General features: G+C 48.3%; 1 pseudogene; it reads left to right on the top strand.

Moving 5' to 3' along the window:
- Positions 1 to 16,474: 16,474 nt before the first annotated feature.
- LOC123171232 (tyrosine N-monooxygenase-like) lies at positions 16,475 to 21,513 on the top strand (annotated as a pseudogene).
- Positions 21,514 to 22,301: the final 788 nt, after the last annotated feature.

Here is a 22,301-nt window from a genome sequence, read left to right as displayed (position 1 = left end):
GCCTGTGAGCACCTCCCTCTCTCCCCGTCCCCGGCGCCCGTGCTCCTGACCGGGGCCGCGGGCTCCGAGCGGTCACCGCGCCTGCGTCCTGTGCATCGTCGCCGCGCCCCTGCCCACCGGCCCGCGAGCTCGCCATCTCGCCCTCCCCAGCTACAGCCGCGCTGACCGCGCCCGCCGTCGCCGTGCTGATCGCCTCCACCGCGCCCGCCCGTCTGCGCGGGCCCACTCCGGCGCCGCCTCCTGCTGCCACCGCGGCCACCACTCCGCCGCCTCCCCTTGCCCCGCGCTCCTCCCTGCCCCGGCCATGGCCTTGCCGTGGCCACCGGCCCCCTTGCTCCGGCGCCTTGCCGGGTTCGTCCGCTCCTGGGCATGCGCCCGCTCGGGCGGAGCCCCGGTTAGCCCAGCGCCCGTAACCCGCAATGGCCCCTGGGGCCTATGACACATGGGCCCCGCCCAGAGAACGTTTTAATAAAAAAATGATATAATTTTTTTAATAAAAATAAATAAATAAATAATAAAGAAAATTAATTAACTTAATTAATCCTGTTAATATTAACTAATTAAGATAAATTAACCTAATAACTAATTAACCTAATTAACTAGTGTTAATTAGCTAACAGCCCCTGACAGGTGGGACCCACCTGTCAGGTTGACCAGGTCAACGGTCAACGTTGGCTGCTGACGTCATGCTGACGTCATGCTGATGCATTAATTAAATTTCGAATTAAATTAATTTATTAAATTCTAAAAATGATTTAAATCTTAAAAATTTAATATAAAATAAACCGTAGCTCGGATGGAAAAACTTTGTACATGAAAGTTGCTCGGAACGACGAGACGAATCCAAATACGTAGTCCGTTTGTGAGCCACACGTTCCTAGCATAGCGAACATGGAACTTTCCCCCTCCGGTCCGTCTATCCGAAAACGCGAAACATCGGGAATACTTTCCCCGGATGTTCCCCCCCTTCGCCGGTACCACCTACTGCCGCGTTAGGGCACACCTAGCACCGCTCATTGTCATGTCACGCATCGTCATGCTTATGTTTGCATTGTATTTACTGTTTCTTCCCCCTCTTCTCTCCGGTAGACTACGAGACCGACGTTGCTGCTGCCCAGTTCGACTACGGAGTTGACGACCCCTCCTTCTTGCCGGAGCAACCAGGCAAGCCCCCCCCTTGATCACCAGATATCGCCTATTCTTCTCTATATTGCTTGCATTAGAGTAGTGTAGCATGTTACTGCTTTCCGTTAATCCTATACTAATGCATAGCCTGCCCTTGCTTCTACTGTTCTTACCTTTACCTGCAATCCTACATGCTTAGTATAGGATGCTAGTTTTCCATCAGCGGCCCTACATTCCTGTCCGTCTGCTGTGCTATACTATCGGGCCGTGATCACTTGGGCGGTGATCACGGGTATATACTTATATACTATATACATGACACATGTGGTGACTAAAGTCGGGTCGGCTCGTAGGAGTACCCGCAAGTGGATCTTTGTGGCGGAGCGACATGGCAGGTTGAGACCACCTAGGAGAGAGGTGGGCCTGGCCCTGGTCGGCGTTCGCGGATACTTAACACGCTTAACGAGATCTTGGTATTTGATCTGAGTCTGGCCATTTGGTCTATACGCACTAACCAGCTACGCGGGAACAGTTATGGGCACTCGACGTCGTGGTATCAGCCGAAGCTCTCCTAGACGTCAGCGGCGGAGCGGCGCGTGCCGGATTGGACTGGAACGCCTGCTAGGCTAGGTCTGCTTCCGGCCGCCCTCGCAACGTGCAGGTGTGCAATGGGCGATGGGCCCAGACCCCTGCGCATAGGATTTAGACCGGCGTGCTGACCTCTCTGTTGAGCCTAGGTGGGGCTGCGACGTGTTGATCTTCCGAGGCCGGGCATGACCCAGGAAAGTGTGTCCGGCCAAATGGGATCGAGCGTGTTGGGTTATGTGGTGCACCCCTGCAGGGAAGTTTATCTATTCGAATAGCCGTGTCCCTCAGTAAAAGGACGACCCGGAGTTGTACCTTGACCTTATGACAACTAGAACCGGATACTTAATAAAACACACCCTTCTAAGTGCCAGATACAACCCGGCGATCGCTCTCTAACAGGGCGACGAGGAGGGGATCGCCGGGTAGGATTATGCTATGCGATGCTACTTGGTGAACTTACCATCTACTCTCTTCTACATGCTGCAAGATGGAGGTGGCCAGAACCGTAGTCTTCGACAGGATTAGCTATCCCCCTCTTATTCTGGCATTCTGCAGTTCAGTCCACTGTTATGGCCCTTTACACATATACCCATGCATATGTAGTGTAGCTCCTTGCTTGCGAGTACTTTGGATGAGTACTCACGGTTGCTTCTCTCCCTCTTTTCCCCCTTTCCTTCTACGTGGTTGTTGCAACCAGATGCTGGAGTCCAGGAGCCAGACGCCACCGTCGACGACGACCCTATGACACTGGAGGTGCTATTACGTGCAGCCTGCTGACGACGACAGGAGTTGTTAGGAGGTCCTAGGCAGGAGGCATGGCCTCTTTCGATCGTATGCTACAGTTTGTGCTAGCCTTCTTAAGGCAAAGTTGTTTAACTTATGTCTGTACTCAGATATTGTTGCTTCCGCTGACTCGTCTATGATCGAGCACTTGTATTCGAGCCCTCGAGGCCCCTGGCTTGTGTTATGATGCTTGTATGACTTATTTATGTTTTAGAGTTGTGTTGTGATATCTTCTCGTGAGTCCCTGACCTTGATCGTACACGTTTGCATGCATGATTAGTGTACGGTCAAATCGGGGGCGTCACAAGTTGGTATCAGAGCCAACTGCCTGTAGGAATCCCCCTTTCCAACTCCTTGGCCGAAGTCGAGTCTAGTCATTGAAAAATTGTTACTAACATGGCTGTGTGGCTTACGGGCCCACGTCGCCATTGGGTGGTATTAGGATCTTTTACTCCTCGATCCTTACTCTAGGGACTCTAATCTCTCTTCTATTCGGGTTAAATGATTTTACTAAATCTGACTCTAGGTTCTCGTAACTACGTCTCCCGGAGAGCCCCTTATCACAGATGATCGCCTACTGCACCAGAAGATTTTGAAGTTACTCCCCGATACTCTTTCGAGACTTTGTGCTCGTTGCTTTTGCAATTCCCTACCACTGATCTATCCCTATGGATAAATACTTACAACTGTCGTTCTTAATTCTATTCCAAGTTGATCTTGTTAAGACAAGATGCCTCGAACCGCTCTCCGTTGTTCCAAGAATCCTTTGAGCTTACTGCTATACAGTTTTTGCCACCTGAATACCCCTAAGAATAATTTCTCGCACTTCCGAGTATCCGCTCATCCCCAGTTGTTCAGGTGTTTCACAAAAGTCTTTGAAATACTATTCAATCCTCCGAAAATCCTTAGCAGCTTTATTGCTCTGCAGATACTTGTCTACTTACATTATGGATGCTTCCAATATATCTGGCAATATTCATTAGCCTCCTTTGACACCGTCATTTTGACCCTGTTGATTCAACATGAGTGCGGATGCACGCAATCATCGGTTGATCCTTTTAAATTATCTATCTGGCTCAGATGTCATTTTGAACATGAGCTGGTTCTCAACCAATCCAATTGTCGTCGATTGTACCCCTAAGACTATTCAACTTATCCATCCCTAATCAGAACATTGCTTCTGATCCCTTGATTTGGAACTCATAATTCCTTTGCATTTGAGCTTTGAATTAGTCAGTTGTTTTGATATTCCGATTGCCTTGCTTTCTTTCTTCTTCTGGTTGAGTACCGATGCTCACATCCGATCCCTTGAGGACCACCAAAACCTTTATTGGATTTTATCCGACGACGTCCTTCATATTCAATAAGTTTGTGAGTCTCTTCTCAGATACATAATGCCTTTGGTAAATTGTATCCTCTGCTTTGTCAACCATGATCTACTTTTGAGCTTGTGTTATTTACTTCTGAAGTTCGTGGTATACGTTCTAAGAAGCCCCAATGGCTTGAACCTATGCCTTCCTTAATATGTGTGAACTCGAAAGTTTTCACGAGTCATACTCTTCTGCTATTTTGCCATATAAAATTTCAACACTACAACTTCATCGAACGTGAGAAGTAAATGAAAGGATATGCATTGGAGAAGTGGGAGTCGACCTTGAACTTTGTGTTCATGCCCATGGACACGATGTAGATCTTCTCATTGAAGCTTCTTTTAAAATTAGTTATTCCCTTGGTATAAGTTCATCTTATATCTGGGATCTGGCCTTTTGCAATCGTGGTTCCGACCACGTTCTCCTTTAAACACCATTTCTCGTGCAAGTTTAAGCACTTGACTTCTGCAGAGCAAAACCCAATCTTAACCTCTACTTTGATCTGTCGTCGAGTATTACCCCCTGGTATCTCGAGATTATCACGAGCAACATAACTTCTTATGAGTTCTTCATCAACTAATATTCTTGCCGATTCCATTTTTCCAACGGGTTTTGAGTTGTTAGAACCCCTCAAGGACACCGACAACTGAATCGAGTCCGCACTGCGATTCAACAACTCTTGGTAACCTTCATTACTTACGAGTTTGAACTCGATCACGTCATTACTAGCCTACTCGCCACATCATTATCGTGCTGATTTTAACGGTGCTACCTGTTCCTTAATCACGGAGCACAACCTTCGACAGTGAGCTAATCTTACGTCGATCTTCCTCGTCATATCACTTCTCCTTGAACAGCAAACTTGATTTCGAGTTTGTGTCCTACCCGTGGTTCCAATAACCTTTCCTTGCATCAGTCCTTTTGCTTGATGCAGTCGCTGATCAATTGCTTCTTCGTGGATCCCCTCGACAAAAAATGTCGTGATCATCATCAACATTTGACTCCTTCCAGGATATCAATGGAATTCTTGATGATAAGTGCCATCCTCGTTCCTTGGTAATTTGAGTTACCATCGACAACATCCTTACATTCCTTTCATCACAAACTTGATCATGTTATGGAGCTCCTTGCTAACCAGCTTATGTTATGTTCTACCTTGGAGTATTACCATCTTTTATGTCAAGGATATTGTGAGAATTTGTCCACCTCTTGAGAATTCTTGATATAGTAATACTTCTCGCCATCTCCATTTGTTTTCTGATCCCCGTGTTGTTTCTAACGGAAAACCGACAATTGAACTATGATGTGCGACTTCAAAACTTCTAGCAACCCTATTGCTTTGAAGTTAATGGTCGATATTTCATTCTTAGACATTGGTTATCGAATCACCGTTCTAACATAGATCATGCTACCTAAGCCCATATTTTGGGTGCACCTTTCAACCCATGTTTAATTGTGTATGTTTTCCTCGAACCTACATAATTATACATTTGATCTAACAAATGTTATCTCCTTGTTCACATAGTTGTGGAAATCCATCTTTTGTTGAATCTCGATGAATTGTCGCTGATTCCATCAGCCACCCCCTCATCCTCTCGTTGGTTTAATGATGGACTCTTGTTTCGGAACTTGCTTCCATAGTTCATTTCCCGAGAATCTTACAATGTCATCCCATCAATTTGTGCTGCACCTTTCTTCTCTGACATCCTGAGTCTGAGGTATCCTGACACCAATCAGATCTAAACCTCGGTCAGATATGATGGTTGGAACATATTTCCAAGAGTTATACATTGGTCTTTATATGACCCGGTAGGGCGATGTCATGCCTAGCACAACTGGCTGGAGGACCTATTGTTATAGTTCTTCCTTTCAGCAAGGTTATCCATTCTTCCATGAGGAAATTGTAAGACTTATTCTATAAGTTGTTCCTGATGGATCCTTTTGTTTCCAACGTATGATCTTCACCTGTTGACCATGTCAATGCTATCTCGAAGCATGTCTATGGTACTCTGATTTTCAACAGGAACATTTGAAGCCCAATGCTAAATGTTTCCTACTCAATTATCCAAACACCATTGTATGGGTAATGTCATGAAATTTCTCTCCCCTACCTAAAGAGTTTTCTACATTATATCCTGTAATGGATACCATGCTCAGCTTGTCCTTGGGAAGGATATACCCTTGAAATATGTGTTTAAACACATTTTCCTTTCCATTGTTCTGTTTAATCTGATGATCACCCTTTTCCTTTCCATTATTTTATTTAATATTTCTTGTGATCTATATGATTTAAGCAGTAATAATTCACTGCTTATGTAAACACCTCGGTGTACTACACTGTCAATAAGACCATGTTACTATTGTTGATGACATGCCGGTAACCACCGATGGACGAGAACCTTGCCTATTGGTCCGCTTCGTTCAATGAGCAGGAAAATGCTTCTCTTCGTCCCTCGCCCTTGGTACTGACGTTGTTGCCGACATAACTAAAATGCTACTCTCTGACATGCCTTGCTATCATGGCCGTGCAAGATGTCACCGCTCCTATTTTTGACCCACATGGTGGGCCCATAACCCACAGTGGTGGGCCCATAACCCACGGTTCCACCGGATCGAAACCTGACTCTCTTGTACACCCATGTTTCTAAAGTTATTCCTCACGCTTGGCTTCATATGAAAGATCACGACCCACCTTCCTAGTGATCTATTCTGGTATCAGGCGCAATACTTATTCCCATTGCTCTGAACCCCTTTCACCCTCTATTTCAGGCAACGGACGGTTGCCTAACCGCTTGGAGCTTCTTGTTGCCCCTCCTTACCTTGCTCTCGATAACTTTATTGAATTTCAACTCGAGAGATGCCTCTATGCCACTTTCACTGAGATAGCCCCCAGGTACCTAACATATGTTGAGCTCCGTCCTTCCCAAGTTTTTCCCCCTTAGAATTCCGTAAGTACGATGGAGATCCTGAAGGAAGGATGACGACTTCATCAGGATGACCTGAAGCAGACAAATGAAGACGTCAATGTAATGGATCGACCACTTCGAGAAGAGCAACCAAGACCGAGAAGATTCGTTAGAATTTCCTAACCAGACCTTTCCCCCTTATTCCCCCTCTTAAATCTCGGGACGAGATTTCTTGTAGTGGAGGAGAACTGTGACGCCCGGATAATTAGACTACAGTAATTCCCTGCTATTGATGCCACATCACCTCTGTCACTGTACTTAATCCCGCGTTAGTTCAAAAACCAATTCAAATTCAAAATTGAATAAAAGGCAAACAACAAAAGTTTTCAAACTTTAAAACTAAAATGTTCGGGTTGTGCCAAATAATGCGTAGGTAATTATGGTGGAGAACCACACTTTTATAAAATGTTCAAATATTCAAATGGTAATAAAACAGTAGCAAAACTATTATTTAAATACTCAACAATTACAAAATATTTTATTTTAGGTGCCAAGTTAATTGTGGCAGTGGACTAATTAGTAATACTAATTTAGGTGCTCAGTTGGCATTTTAGAAAACTAAAATAAAATGTAACTAAAATAAAACAGAAAAGAAACACAAACAAAAATAAAATGAAAAAGAACCCCCCTGGCCAACTGGGCCAAGCGGCCCAGCCGGCCAGCACCATCCCCCCCGGCCGAAAGGCCCACTCCGACCCACCTGGCCCAGGCCGCCCCCCCCTCACTCCCTTATCCCCTTGCAAGCACTAGCCCTAACCCACTCGCACCCACTCCCTCCCCCTCGTCCCACTCCTCCCTCTCGCCCTTTCCCGATCTGGATCGGGGCAACCCCCCGATCCCATCGCCCCACCGCCGCCTCGACGTCGCCGCCACCCCCCTCGCGGAGCTGGCCCCTCCCGTCGCCCCACCGGCGCACCACACCGTCGCCCCTCGCCACCACCTCGACCCCACGCCCCCTCTCCTTCCGCGTGGCGCTGCCCGACCCGAAGCCGGTCGTCGTCCCGACCCCTTCGCTCGCGCCATCGCCGTCGCCGGATCGCCGGCGCCACCTCTCCCCGCCATCACTGCCTCGAGCCCGCCGCTCGCCTCCTCGTCCTCACCCCTCTCCCTGATCCAGTCCTGGATCGGGGCACGACCTCAACGCCGCCCCAAATTGTCGTCGCCGATCGCTTCCCCGACGAGCTCCACCTCGCCAACATCGCCGGACCGCCGTCGTCCCCGTCCTCCTCCTCAAGCCCGCTGCCACTTCCCTACACCGCCTGTGAGCACCTCCCTCTCTCCCCGTCCCCGTCGCCCGTGCTCCTGCCCGGGGCCGCGGGCTCCGAGCGGTCACCGCGCCTGCGTCCCGTGCATCGTCGCCGCGCCCCTGCCCACCGGCCCGCGAGCTCGCCATCCCTCCCTCCCTAGCTACAGCCGCCCTGACCGCGCCCGCCGTCGCCGTGCTGACCGCCTCCACGGCGCCCGCCCGTTTGCGCGGCCCCACTCCGGCGCCGCCTCCTGCTGCCACCGCGGCCACCCCTCCGCCGCCTCCCCTTGCCCCGCGCTCCTCCCTGCTCCGGCCATGGCCTTGCCGTGGCCACCGGCCCCCTTGCTCCGGAGCCTTGCCGGGTTCGTCCACTCCTGGGCATGCGCCCGCTCGGGCGGAGCCTCGGTTAGCCCAGTGCCCGTAACCCGCAATGGCCCCTGGGGCCTATGACACATGGGCCCCGCCCAGAGAACGTTTTAATAAAAAAATGTTTTAATTTTTTTAATAAAAATAAATAAATAAACAAATAATAAAGAAAATTAATTAACTTAATTAATCCTGTTAATATTAACTAATTAAGATAAATTAACCTAATAACTAATTAACCTAATTAACTACTGTTAATTAGCTAACAGCCCCTCACAGGTGGGACCCACCTGTCAGGTTGACCAGGTCAACGGTCAACGTTGGCTGCTGACGTCATGCTGATGCATTAATTAAATTTCGAATTAAATTAATTTATTAAATTCTAAAAATGATTTAAATCTTTAAAATTTAATATAAAATAAACCGTAGCTCGGATGGAAAAACTTTGTACATGAAAGTTGCTCGGAACGACGAGACGAATCCGAATACGTAGTCCGTTTGTGAGCCACACGTTCCTAGCATAGCGAACATGGAACTTTCCCCCTCCGGTCCGTCTATCCGAAAACGCGAAACATCGGGAATACTTTCCCCGGATGTTCCCCCCTTCGCCGGTACCACCTACTGCCGCGTTAGGGCACACCTAGCACCGCTCATTGTCATGTCACGCATCGTCATGCTTATGTTTGCATTGTATTTACTGTTTCTTCCCCCTCTTCTCTCCGGTAGACTACGAGACCGACACTGCTGCTGCCCAGTTCGACTACGGAGTTGACGACCCCTCCTTCTTGCCAGAGCAACCAGGCAAGCCCCCCCCCCTTGATCACCCGATATCGCCTATTCTTCTCTATACTTCTTGCATTAGAGTAGTGTAGCATGTTACTGCTTTCCGTTAATCCTATACTGATGCATAGCCTGCCCTTGCTTCTACTGTTGTTACCTTTACCTGCAATCCTACATGCTTAGTATAGGATGCTAGTTTTCCATCTGCGGCCCTACATTCCTGTCCGTCTGCTGTGCTATACTATCGGGTCGTGATCACTTGGGCGGTGATCACGGGTATATACTTATATACTATATACATGACACATGTGGTGACTAAAGTCGGGTCGGCTCGTAGGAGTACCCGCAAGTGGATCTTTGTGGCGGAGTGACAGGGCAGGTTGAGACCACCTAGGAGAGAGGTGGGCCTAGCCCTGGTCGGCGTTCGCGGATACTTAACACGCTTAACGAGATCTTGGTATTTGATCTGAGTCTGGCCATTTGGTCTATACGCACTAACCAGCTACGCGGGAACAGTTATGGGCACTCAACGTCGTGGTATCAGTCGAAGCTCTTCTTGACGTCAGCGACGGAGCGGCGCGCGCCGGATTGGACTGGAACGCCTGCTAGGCTAGGTCTGCTTCCGGCCGCCCTCGCAATGTGCAGGTGTGCAATGGGCGATGGGCCCAGACCCCTGCGCGCATAGGATTTAGACCGGTGTGCTGACCTCTCTGTTGAGCCTAGGTGGGGCTGCGACGTGTTGATCTTCCGAGGCTGGGCATGACCCAGGAAAGTGTGTCCGGCCAAATGGGATCGAGCGTGTTGGGTTAGGTGGTGCACCCCTGCAGGGAAGTTTATCTATTCGAATAGCCGTGTCCCTCGGTAAAAGGACGACCCGGAGTTGTACCTTGAACTTATGACAACTAGAACCGGATACTTAATAAAACACACCCTTCCAAGTGCCAGATACAACCCGGTGATCGCTCTCTAACAGGGCGACAAGGAGGGGATCGCCGGGTAGGATTATGCTATGCGATGCTACTTGGTGAACTTACCATCTACTCTCTTCTACATGCTGCAAGATGGAGGTGGCCAGAAACGTAGTCTTCGACAGGATTAGCTATCCCCCTCTTATTCTGGCATTCTGCAGTTCAGTCCACTGATATGGCCCTTTACACATATACCCATGCATATGTAGTGTAGCTCCTTGCTTGCGGGTACTTTGGATGAGTACTCACGGTTGCTTTTCTCCCTCTTTTCCCCTTTCTGTACCTGGTTGTCGCAACCAGATGCTGGAGTCCAGGAGCTAGAGATCCCGAGGATGATACTACATGGAGTTCGGCTTCGAGGAGTAGTTAGGAGGTCCCAGGCAGGAGGCCTTGCCTTTTTTATCGTTGCTACTTTTGTGCTAGCCTTCTTAAGGCAAACTTGTTTAACTTATGTCTGTACTCAGATATTGTTGCTTCCACTGACTCGTCTATGATCGAGCACTTGTATTCGAGCCCTCGAGGCCCCTGGCTTGTATTATGATGCTTGTATGACTTATTTATGTTGTAGAGTTGTGTTGTGATATCTTCCCCTGAGTCCCTGACCTTGATCGTACACATTTGCGTGCATGATTAGTGTACGGTCAAATCGGGGGCGTAACACACAAGTACACGAAATAAGAGTTTTCAAACTGTTATGGTTAGCTGTTGCATGTACATGTAGTTCAAATTTCAATTACGGTCATTAAATGGCTAGAAAATCACTTAAATGTCTTAGAAGGTCAAATGACCCCTGAAATTTTCCAAAATTTGACATCGCAGTTGTATTAGTACTACAAATTTCTCGTTCATTTAAAACACCATCCGTTGGCACTTTATTCCAAATTCGTCTTTCACCACTAATAAAAAATATTTACAACATCACACACAGTTGTTTTCTATGAACCGTTTGCGATGAAAATATCTGGGTCTATTTAAGTCTCCCTCCTTAAGCTTCGCCGGCTCCTCTGCTCTAGTGCCGCCAACCCCCGAATCCACGAATCCCGATCTCCATTCCCGGACCCCCTTCTTGCAAAGATGAGGCCGTGGAAACGCGTCGTGAAGGCCCGTACGATGGCCGCATCCCCCCGAGCGCCGCCGCCTGCGCCAAGAGCGCGGCCGCCTACGCCGAGAGTGCCGCCGCATCCGCATTGAGCGCGGCCGCTTCCGCCGAGAGGGCATCTACGGCAGCCGACGGGGCAGCTGCAGCAGCCGAGAAGATTGCAGCTGCTGCTGCGACGGCGGCTGCAAAAGCCAAGACCGCTCGAGCTGCAGTCCATGCCGCTGATGTCGCCCTGGCCCGGGTCGAGGCCATCCACGCCAAGATCGAGGATGCACATGCCAAGATATTCCAGGCCACCTCGGAGTCCAGCATCCAACCCAAGTATGAAAAGGCGGCGGTGGCCAAGGAGCACTTGCTTCCTCATGAGGTCGCCGAGCAGGAGCTGGAGATGCTGGAGGCGGTGGAGATCGAGCAGCGCCGGGAGGAGGAGTTGCGCGTGGCCGAGGTCGAGGTAGAGAAGAGTCTATCCGTCGAGGAATCGGCGGTGGATTACCAACGCGAGCTCTGGCGCAGCCACTACTACGAGTACTACAACCTTGAGGGCGGCGCCGAGGATGAGGACGAGGACGAGGATGCGATCGACTTCAGCAGGGGGGACGCGGAGTCCACCAACGGCGGCATGTCGCCAGGACAAGTCATCGATGTCTCATCTCACACCGGCGATGCATAGGCCGGCGCGGCGGTGGATTTTTAATTATGCGCACTTAGGCTTTGTTTTTAATGCTGGTCTTTTGTTAGAGCAATGTTTAGGTCAACTGGCTCTGTGTAATTACTAAAATTGCTCGATTCAGTAAGTGTGGTCTGTCTGCTGTACGCTCTTTTGTGTGCCCAAATTAGCAAGCGATGTTAAATTATGCAATGACATACCCGGGGAAATTTCCACCAAAATTTGAATTATCAAACTCATCCCATGCGCGTAAAGCAGAAGAATCATTTATGATGCACACAATCATTCAAAGTGAATGGTCGGGCGGCACCGCGCGCGTTCAAAGTGAATGTGCCCATGCCTTGAGACCAAAATTTGAATTATCAAACTCATCCCATGCGCGTAAAGCAGAAGAATCGTTTGCGATGCACACAATCGTTCAAAGTGAATGGTCCGGTGGCACTACGCGCAAAGTTTCCCTCCACATTTCCAAAATTTTGGCCTACCGCCATAATATCTACCCCCGCCCCCCTTCCCCACCCCCTTTTCTCCCCGACCACAAGTCACATTTCCCCTGTTTCCCCCTTCCTTCCTTCCTTGCTAAGCTATAGCCGCTTCCTCGCTCTCGCGGTCTCGCATCCTACCACCGGGGTCGCCATGGTATTCTTCAAAGACATCTCCAGCGGTTCCTCCTCCGGCGACTACTCCTTCACCACCCGGGTATGCCTCTCTTCTCTCTCTCGGGCTATGACTTGGAATGAAGGATTTTTCCCGGAGGTCGATTTGAGTCGTTTCTTCCTCTTGTAGCTCCCTAAGACCATCAGTGGCAACAAATGGAGTAGGGTGGCTGAAGATCTACCTACTCGTTGTCACCATCAATCTCCACACGTGAAGCTACTTGTGTTTGATTCTGTCGACATTGGGAGCAAGTTTCTGGCATGTGCAGAGAAGGTTAGACCCTCTTCCGTTGTTACAAATCATCTGTTAGATGTGATTCAGACACTGTCACGGTCCCAACCCATTCATACCACACCTTCAGCCAAACGCATCCTAAGACAGTGTCACAGTTTGTACCTAGTATCTTAAATTTTTGCCATCTCATCAGTGGTGCCATTAGAAAATTATTTGGCACCGCTTCAGCAGTTTGTGCAGCCAACTTTGGTCCACACATCCAAGCAACCAAGCAGTAAAATACTAAATCTTTATGGCACGAAGGAACTGTGCATCGAAGCAACTACGTGCTCCGGAGTCCGGGTCCCTGATTTTTTTCCCGCTGCATCGGCTCGCCAATTCAGGGCACCGGTGTGACATGTAGCAATAGTGGTCTTTACACTAGTTTTGGCATATATAGTGGACGGCCTTAGTGTTGTTAGTTCTATGTTACTAAATTTGTGCATGTACACACCTGTTATTATCAATTTGCTGTCATCCAAACACTGTCGCTATGCTGTTGCAGTTATATTTACCTTCCTCATAAACTGTTCAATTTTTTTATTGTACATCAGTAAGAACTTGTAGCGTCGTTGTAGTTAATTATAGCTTCTGATGTTCCAGAATTTGGTTGTTGTCTCAGTACCAATTATTTCATTTGCACATTGATCTTTTTGAGAAGATATGTCATAATCAACATGTTTCTTCAGTTTATCAAAATAAGCATTGGTGATTTTCTATGTTGCTATAAACCCATTTCCCCTACAATTGTTACTGATCTAGTTTTAAATATTATAGGATGAAAGGAAGTGTTCTTACTTGGAGTGGGTTGATCAAGAGTGGCCACAGTCTTTGAAGATGTGCCTAACGAAGCTCTGGAGCATGTATGAGGAAGTGGACACACGTAGGCTTAGAGAAAGTCTTGTCAACGCTGACGCATATTTGAAGATGCGGGATAAAAAGTTGAAGGCGGAGAATGAGCTCAGATTTTTTTAAAGACTTTGCTAAGATGGTGTTGGCGAAGGAGGAGGCACTTTCCCAGTTGGCCCGTGCAAAATGGGTTCTTACTGAACTGAAAGCAGAGGTGGATAAGACGAGCCTGGATGATCTCGATTAGGGAAATGAATATATTGTTCTTATGAAGTTGAACTAGCTATATGTTGTACTGTGTTGTTTTCATGTAGCTACCGTACTGTGATGTTATAATATATTTATGTGCCTGATATGAAATTGGCAAACAGTTGTTCGATATGAAATGTGAATTTGCGTAATACTGGAATTATTAATTGTAAATTAATAAACCTGCTAAATGTGTCATGGACCTTTGCAAACGGTTCTAGCAGTAAAAGCGCTTGCGATGGATAGCCCAATGCCACATAGTTTTCTTCATCAAATCGTGTGTGATATAGTTGATAAAAGAAAACAGTTAACCAAGGAAGACCGTGTGTGATAGTTACACCTTTCACACACGAGCCTACACATAAAACTGTGTGGGATTTATGTCCGAACGAAAACGTTTTCCCTGGATTGACTGTGTGGGATGTACATAAGAACGGAAACGTATTCCTTGGATTGACTGTGTGTGATATACATACGAACGGAAATGTTTTTCTGGGATTCACCGTGTGGGATGTACATACCTAACGAAATGATTTTCTCGGATTACCGTGTGGGATGTACATACCTACGGAAATGATTTTCTCGGATTACTGTGTGGGACAACCTATGGAAATGATTTTCTCGGATTACCGTGTGGGGTGTACATACCTACGGAAATGATTGGGTTTCGTGCCTCGCCCGATCGCACACGGCCCCAGCCTGGGTCCCAGGAGGGCCTATCCCTGACGATTTTTGGGTCGTGTGGGAAGGACACCCTATCGCACACACTCACTTGGCGACGGTTCCAAATGCCGTCGCGGAAAGGGGTAAAAACCGTTTGTTTAGGACCGACGCGCACCAGTGTGCTATCATTTTTCTTTTTCTTCTTCTTAGAAGGACTAGGTGTATCAACATTAATTCTCTGAGAATCCTTCTCAACTCTCTTAGGGTGGCCCTCAGGATACAAAGGTTCCTGAGTCATTCTACCCCCTCTAGTCACAACTTTAACAGCATTATCATTTTTCTTATTATTTAATTCATTGAGCAAATCATCTTGTGTTTTAAGCACTTGTTCTACTTGAGTGGTAACCATAGAAGCATGTTTACTAATACGTTTAAGGTCACCTTTAACTCTAGACATATAATCACTCAAGTGTTCAATCATATAAGTATTACGTTTCAGTTGTCTACCAATATAAGCATTGAAGTTTTCTTGTTTAACAATAAAATTATCAAACTCATCCAAACATTGGCTAGCAGACTTATTACGAGGAATATCACCTTCATTAAATCTATAGAGAGAATTTACCTTTACTACCTGTGTCGGGTTATCAAGACCATGTATTTCTTCAATAGGTGGTAAATTCTTAACATCTTCAGCTTTAATACCCTTTTCTTTCATAGATTTCTTTGCCTCTTGCATATCTTCAGGACTGAGAAATAGAATACTCCTTTTCTTCGGAGTTGGCTTAGGAGTTGGTTCAGGAAGTGTCCAATCATTATCATTACTCAATATATTATTCAATAGCAATTTAGCTTGCTCAACAGTTCTTTCCCTGAAAACACAACCAGCACAACTATCCAGGTGGTCTCTAGAAGCATCGGTTAGTCCATTATAAAAGATATCAAGTATTTCATTTTTCTTGAGAGGATGATCAGGCAAAGCATCAAGTAATCGGAGAAGCCTCCCCCAAGCTTGTGGGAGACTCTCTTCTTCAATTTGCACAAAATTATATATTTCCCTTAAGGCAGTTTGTTTCTTATGAGCGGGAAAATATTTAGCAGAGAAGTAATAAATCATATCTTGGCACTAGTAGAAAAGGGGGCTTTTGTCCCGGTTAGTAAGGGCCTTTAGTCCCGGTTTTTGAACCGGGACTAAAGGGTCGTTACTAATGCCTCCCCCCTTTAGCCCCGGTTCTTACACGAACCGGGACTAAAGGCCGTCCACGTGGACGCAGCCTGGGCATCGTACCCTTTAGTCCCGGTTCGTGGCACCAACCGGGACTAAAGGGCCCAGGTGAACCGGGACTAATGCCTTAGCCGCACGAACCGGGACCAATGCTCACATTAGTCCCGATTCGTGACTAAACCGGGACTAATGTGAATATTGCCCTATGACGAAAGCCCTGTTTTGTACTAGTGTGGGAACTACGGACACAACGAGGAGCAAGAGAATTAAACCATGTTTTAGCATCACCGTTTAATGAGAACGGAAATAACTTAAGGATATAGTAGTAACGAATTTTTTCCTCATGAGTGAATAGGGTGGCTATATCATTCGAATTAGTAAGATGTGCCACAACAGTTTTAGATTCATAGCCATACAAATGATCATATTCAACCAAAGTAATTAACTCAGGATCGAGAGAGGAATCATAATCCTTATCATAAATACAGATAGGTGAAGTAGCAAAAGGAGGGTCATATTTCATTTTAGCATTCAAAGACTTTCCTTTCAACTTAGCTAACAATTTCTTAATCATGATCCAGTTGCATGGTGTTTTCTCCCATGCAGGTCTCCATGCATGCACTTGTCCAGATCCGCACAACGCGTGTCCCTACTGTCTCAATCATCTATCACGTCTGGTCGTGCAACAGAGTCGCAGATCCATCACCGAGCACGTGCGCCTCTTCATCGATAGCAATGGGTTGGCGTTGCGTCGCCTTTCGGCCGCAGTGTCGCCATCCGGTGGTTTTTCCCTCACCTGCACTGAGCCGCGTGCTGCCACTGCGTCGTCTTTTTGGGCCGTAGTGCCGCGGCCCGCGGTCAACCGCCGCCCCGAGGCCGTCCGCTCCAGGCCGTGTCTGAGGCTGCACCGACCCTCGCGCTACCGCTGCATCATCCGGCCGAGCCGTAGCGAGCGTGGCACGCGGTCCCTGCAACCGCCATGAGGTCTTCCCCGCCGTCGCCCCGACCCGCGCGCTACCGCTGCGTCGCCCCTTCGGGTCGTAGCGTCGCTGCGCGTGGTCTACTCTGTCGTCTCCACGCGTCGACCTCTATGTGGCATGCGTCGCGCTGCCACCGTCCGTGCCGGTCTTCGTCATGCTGTCGGGTTCTTCCTCGCCTACTTCAGGCATCGTCGCCGCGACTCGACATTGACCACGGCGTCCCTTGCACGGCTACCTCGATCACGCCTAGACCACCCTATGCTCTCGGCTACATCGACATTGGCACAAAGGGCTACCGCCTTGCTTGAGCAACCTCGTCGGTTCCACTCTAGCCACGACTTCCGCGATGCATCGACCATTCGACTGTGGGGGGGGGTGTCCGTCGGCTTACCTTCGGATTCTTCTCCAGTCTCACCGTCTGCGTCGCTACCATTGTGACTGCGGGGGGATGTTGAGTATAATGGTTATTTAGGAAACGTAGGATAGCGTAGGATTTATTCTACCTTGCCTTGTACTCCAAGATGACCATGTGCTCCTATATATATGCCCACGAGGCTCAAGAATACAACGAACAACGAACAACAAACTATTCCACCAAATCCCTCTCTCCCTTCTAACAGGTACGAGACGTACATGTACCCTTGGCCGACATCGCTTGCTTCCGCCTTGGCGGCGTCCACGTCGTCCCGATCACATGTCCCAAGATTGCAAGGGAGGTGCTCAAGAAGCAGGACAAAAACTTCTTGTCCCGCCCACTCACCTTCGCCTCCGACGCCATCAGCTACGAGTACAAGGACGCCGTGCTCGCGCCATTCGGCGACCAGTGGATGAAGATGCGCAAGGTGCTCACCTTTGAGATCATCTGCCCCTCCCGTCACAAGTGACTCCACAACAAGCGCGCCGACGAAGCTGACAACTTGACGAGCTACATCTACAACCTCATCGCCCGGGGGTCATCTTCAACGTCTGGACTAGCCAACGTCGATGTCAGGCACGTCGCGCGGCATTACTACGGCAACGGCATCCGCCGGCTTGTCTTCGGCCAACGGTACTTCGGGGAGCCTCAGCCGGACGGCGGGCCGGGGCCGATGGAGGTGGAGCACATGGACGCTTCCTTCACCCTCCTAGGGCTCCTCTTCTCGTTCTGCGTCAGCGACTACCTCCCGTGTCTACTTGGCCTAGACCTCGACGACCACGAGAAAATTATTAAGGAGGCCATCACAAAAGTGGATAGACTGCACAACATGGTCATTGAAGAGCGTTGAAGGCAGTGGAAGAGCAGCGAGAGGCAGGACGGGGTCCAGGATTTCCTTGACGTTCTCATCACGCTCGCCGACGGTGACGGCAAGCCATTGCTCAGCATCGATGCGGTCAAAGCATAGTGCAAGGTAAGAAAAATATTAATTAATGATAAATTTTAAGATGGTTCAATAAGATGGTCATCCATGAGAAAAGGTAATAGCTCACACTCTTCAATAGTACTCCCTCCGTTTCAAAATTCTTGTCTTACATTTGTCTAGAAACGGATGTATCTAATACTAAAATGTAATTAGATACATTCATATTTAGACAAATCTAAGACAAGAATTTCGAGACAGAGGGGGTAGATCTTATACCGTATTTGGCAGGTGTTAGAAAAGGGAAACAGTAGAATAAGAAATTATGAATTGATTGTTTAAACATATCTTTTTTTAGGGGCGTGGGTCAATAGTTTAAACATATCATTATTGTAATTTTCTACCATTTTGGGAGTGTTCGAGGAAAAGAAAATTATTGTATTCCTAATTAACATGATTTTAGCAATTTAAGTGTCTTATAGGCAAATTTTGTCTGTTCGCAAAATAAAGTGAGATGAGAAAAATAAAAACAATTTTATTTTTTATAATATATTAATGTTTGAAAAAACCACATGTATGCTCAACTACACTTATGAATTTCATGAAACAAAGTAGATCTGTCATGTGTGGTGGTAGTGGTAAGTATGCTACTCTCAATTGTCAAGCTGTGAGCTTGAAACCTAGTATATATTTTTGTTTTTAATTTTGTATTGCCATTTTCCATTATTTTTATTTGATGTGATTTCAAGTTAAATTATATTTAATATTCCAATTATTCAACATTAATCTAGCTTTCGGATCATGTGGAGGGGGCATGGATGGCACAAGTCAAAATGCGTTGGGATGGTCCATGATGGTATTTCATCCCATTATGAGATGGTGCATAGCGATGATGTGTTGTTTGATAAATATTAAAAAGATGCAAACTTTTTGAAACATTAACATTGGTTCTAATTTTAAAATTTGATTCATCTCTCATTTTTATAATTCATTATAATTAGTACAATAGATCAAAACAATTGAAATGAACATGGACTAAGAAGTGACTGATAAAAAAGAAACCCAAACGATAACTTGTACATGTGTGGTGCGAAGCAATTCCGTCCACACGTTTTTTGATGGCAACTTTAGTTACAAGAGGAGATGGTGACTGAAGATGACGGCGGACTGAGACAGATTAATTTGCACATGCTAATTATTTAAAAAAATGCACATGCTATCTACATATTCGTACCTCCCATGATGTAAGAGCATCTCCAACCGTTGTGTCCCAGGGACATTTTTTGCGCCGGATAAAAATATGTCGGCCCTAATTTTGCTCTTGGAGTGGAAACTTCCCCAGTAGTTTTAAGCCCCGAGGCCACACCTCACTCGCTCGCCCGCCTGGCCGCCTTCGTGCCGACCGCAGCGTCCGCCCCGCGCCAGGGCCGACAAGCTCGTCTGCCGCCGCTCGAGCCGCTGCCGCGTCCGCCCCTGGCCAGGGCCGACAAGCTCGTCCGCCGCCGCTCGAGCTGCTGCCGCATCTGCCCCGGGCCAGGGCCGACGAGGAGCTCATCCGCGCGCCCGCCGCCGCTGTACAAGTGTAGCATGCCGAACGGCAGCCCTTTCAAGAGCCTCTGCCATGTCGTGGTTGCCGCGTGCAGGAAGGTCACCCTCCTCATCCCGGCCGACGCCGCTGTCCTCTACAAGGTCAGCGACAAGATCGACCAGCCCAGGATCGCGCACACCAAAGAGTTCACTTTCCTCGACAAGGCGGCTATAGTCGCGAACTCAGACCTGGAGGAGGTGACGAACGTGGGCGCCGCGGCAGCGGCCGCGGGCTCGGGGAGGCTGTGCTGGTGGAGGCAGGCTCGCGGGCTGCTGCCGATCTGGGCAACGAGCATCGTGCTGTCGACGGCGTACGCGCAGCTCAACACCACGGTCGTGCAGCAGGGCAGTGGCATGGACATGCGGGTCATGTCGTTCACCATCCCGGCCGCGTCCATGGTGTCCTTCGAGGTGATCTGCGTCCTGGCGTGGGTGCTCATCTACGGCTCAGTGATCGTGCCGACACTCAGGTGACTGTCCCTGGCAAGCCGTCCCAGCTGAGGCGGATGGGCGTCGGGTGGCGCTCTCGGCCTGCTCCTGCCCCTGCGCGGCGGCGCAGACCACCAGCCCAGCGTCGTCGTAGCTCGCGCCTCTCCGGCCACACACCGGCGAGGCGTTCTGCGCGGGCGGTTCCGTTGATGGGGGGAGAAGGAGAAGATAAGAGAACAGAGAGCATCACATGGGTGGGCCCCGGAAAAAAAGTGAGGAGAGAGGGAGTGTGAGGCTGACGGTGGGCCAAAAGCATGCAAAACAGTCTCTCTCCTCCACCAGCTCCCCCAGGATCTTGGGTTCGGGGTGGGTTCGCTGGCCCAATTTTTGGCCAAATCCGGTGCTAATTAAGGTCGTGGGGGCACGAGTGGGGCTTTTTTCGCCCGCCAGCGCTGAAAAGTGCCTCTGGGGGGCTTCTTGGGGGCCTAGTGGAGATGCTCTAAGTGAAGCCATCTTTAAAAAATACCTAGGTCACTATTCATGCAAGTTTGACGTCACCAAAGGTCATGTTAAGAGGCATATAATGTTTCTAAAAGAAGTGATGTAATATGTCTCTATACAAAGATATAAATTGTATTAACTTACATTAATCTTCATGAAATGCATGCAGGACAGACTATTAGCGGTCATAGAAAACCCATAAAACGTAGTGGAGTGGGCGCTGGCGGAGATGGTGAACAACCCAGAATTGCTGGCCAAAGCTGTGGAGGAGATGGATCGGGTGCTCGGTTGCGAGCGGCTGGAGCACGAGTCGGACATCATGCAACTCAACTATCTCAAGGCGTGCATATGTGAGGCATTTCGCCGACACCCAGTCGCTTCCTTCAACATGCCGCACGTTGCGATTGCCGACACCATTGTTGCGGGCTACCGCGTGCCCAAGGGTAGCCACGTCATCCTCAACCGGATGGCCCTGGGCCAGAACCCCACCGTCTGGGACGAACCGCTCCACATCAAGCCAGAGCGCCATATAGAAGACAACATCAATGTGGTGCTTAGCGAGAGCGAGTTGCGGTTCATCTCCTTCAGCACCGGACAGCGGGGCTGCATCACGGCATCACTAGGAACAACCATGAGTGTCATGCTTTTCGGCAGGCTCCTGCATGGCTTCACCTGGACCAAACCGGCTGGAGTGTCGGCCATCAATCTCAGCAAGTCCAAGCACAACCTCTTCATGGAGAAACCGCTAGTGCTACATGCTGAGCCACGTCTTGCAGTGCACCTCTACCCTCTCATGCACCATTGAGCAAATAACGAGCTATGAAGCACCCATATGGCGAGTATATATAAATAAATATTGATGTTGCCTTCCTTTTTCTTGATTTTTTTAGAAACATTGTCGCCTTTCTTGATTAATAAAGGAAACCAAAAGAAAAACAAAAAAATAAAAACCTCAAGGAAAAAACTCCAATAGAAAGCCCAAGAAATACCGGATAAAAATCCAACCTTGGAAGAAAAAAAAGGAAAATCAGTACATCCGAAACGGACAGATGGGCCGAGCTACACGTATGCATCCTGATTAAGTGCAAGAATTTTGAAGTCATTCTATTTCTCCACTGGTGAGATGTTGGATGCAGGACCTGGTACACACCCATCCCAGGTTTCGAGAGCATTATTTGAAGGGAAATCAATTTTGAAGCAGGGTTTAATCTGTCACACTGGAAATGGCAGAGCATCGAACATTTGGGCTAATAATTGGCTGCCAAGAGATAATATGTTGAGTGCATCACATTCACGGTCAGATGATCCACCATCTCTTGTGGCATATTTAATGGATGAAAGTACCAGATCATTGAATCATGCTTTGGTCTTCCAACATATGCAACGCCAAGATGCAGACATCATTCTTAATATTCCCCTTAGCTCAAGGAATTTGGATGATCGATGGGCTTGGCATTATGAGAAAAGTGGGGTCTGCATGGAGATCATGCGACAGAATGCTTGTTGACACTAACAGAACTGGAAAGATGCAACAACACCCGGGAGTCTCGGCACCCTCCAATCCTGCCGTCCAGGGGTTTTATGATTCGTGCC

Source organism: Triticum aestivum, chromosome 7D (assembly GCF_018294505.1).
Source record: "Triticum aestivum cultivar Chinese Spring chromosome 7D, IWGSC CS RefSeq v2.1, whole genome shotgun sequence".
Taxonomy (NCBI): domain Eukaryota; kingdom Viridiplantae; phylum Streptophyta; class Magnoliopsida; order Poales; family Poaceae; genus Triticum; species Triticum aestivum.
Note: the sequence above shows the minus strand (reverse complement) of the source record. Positions and strands in the feature narration are given on the sequence as shown.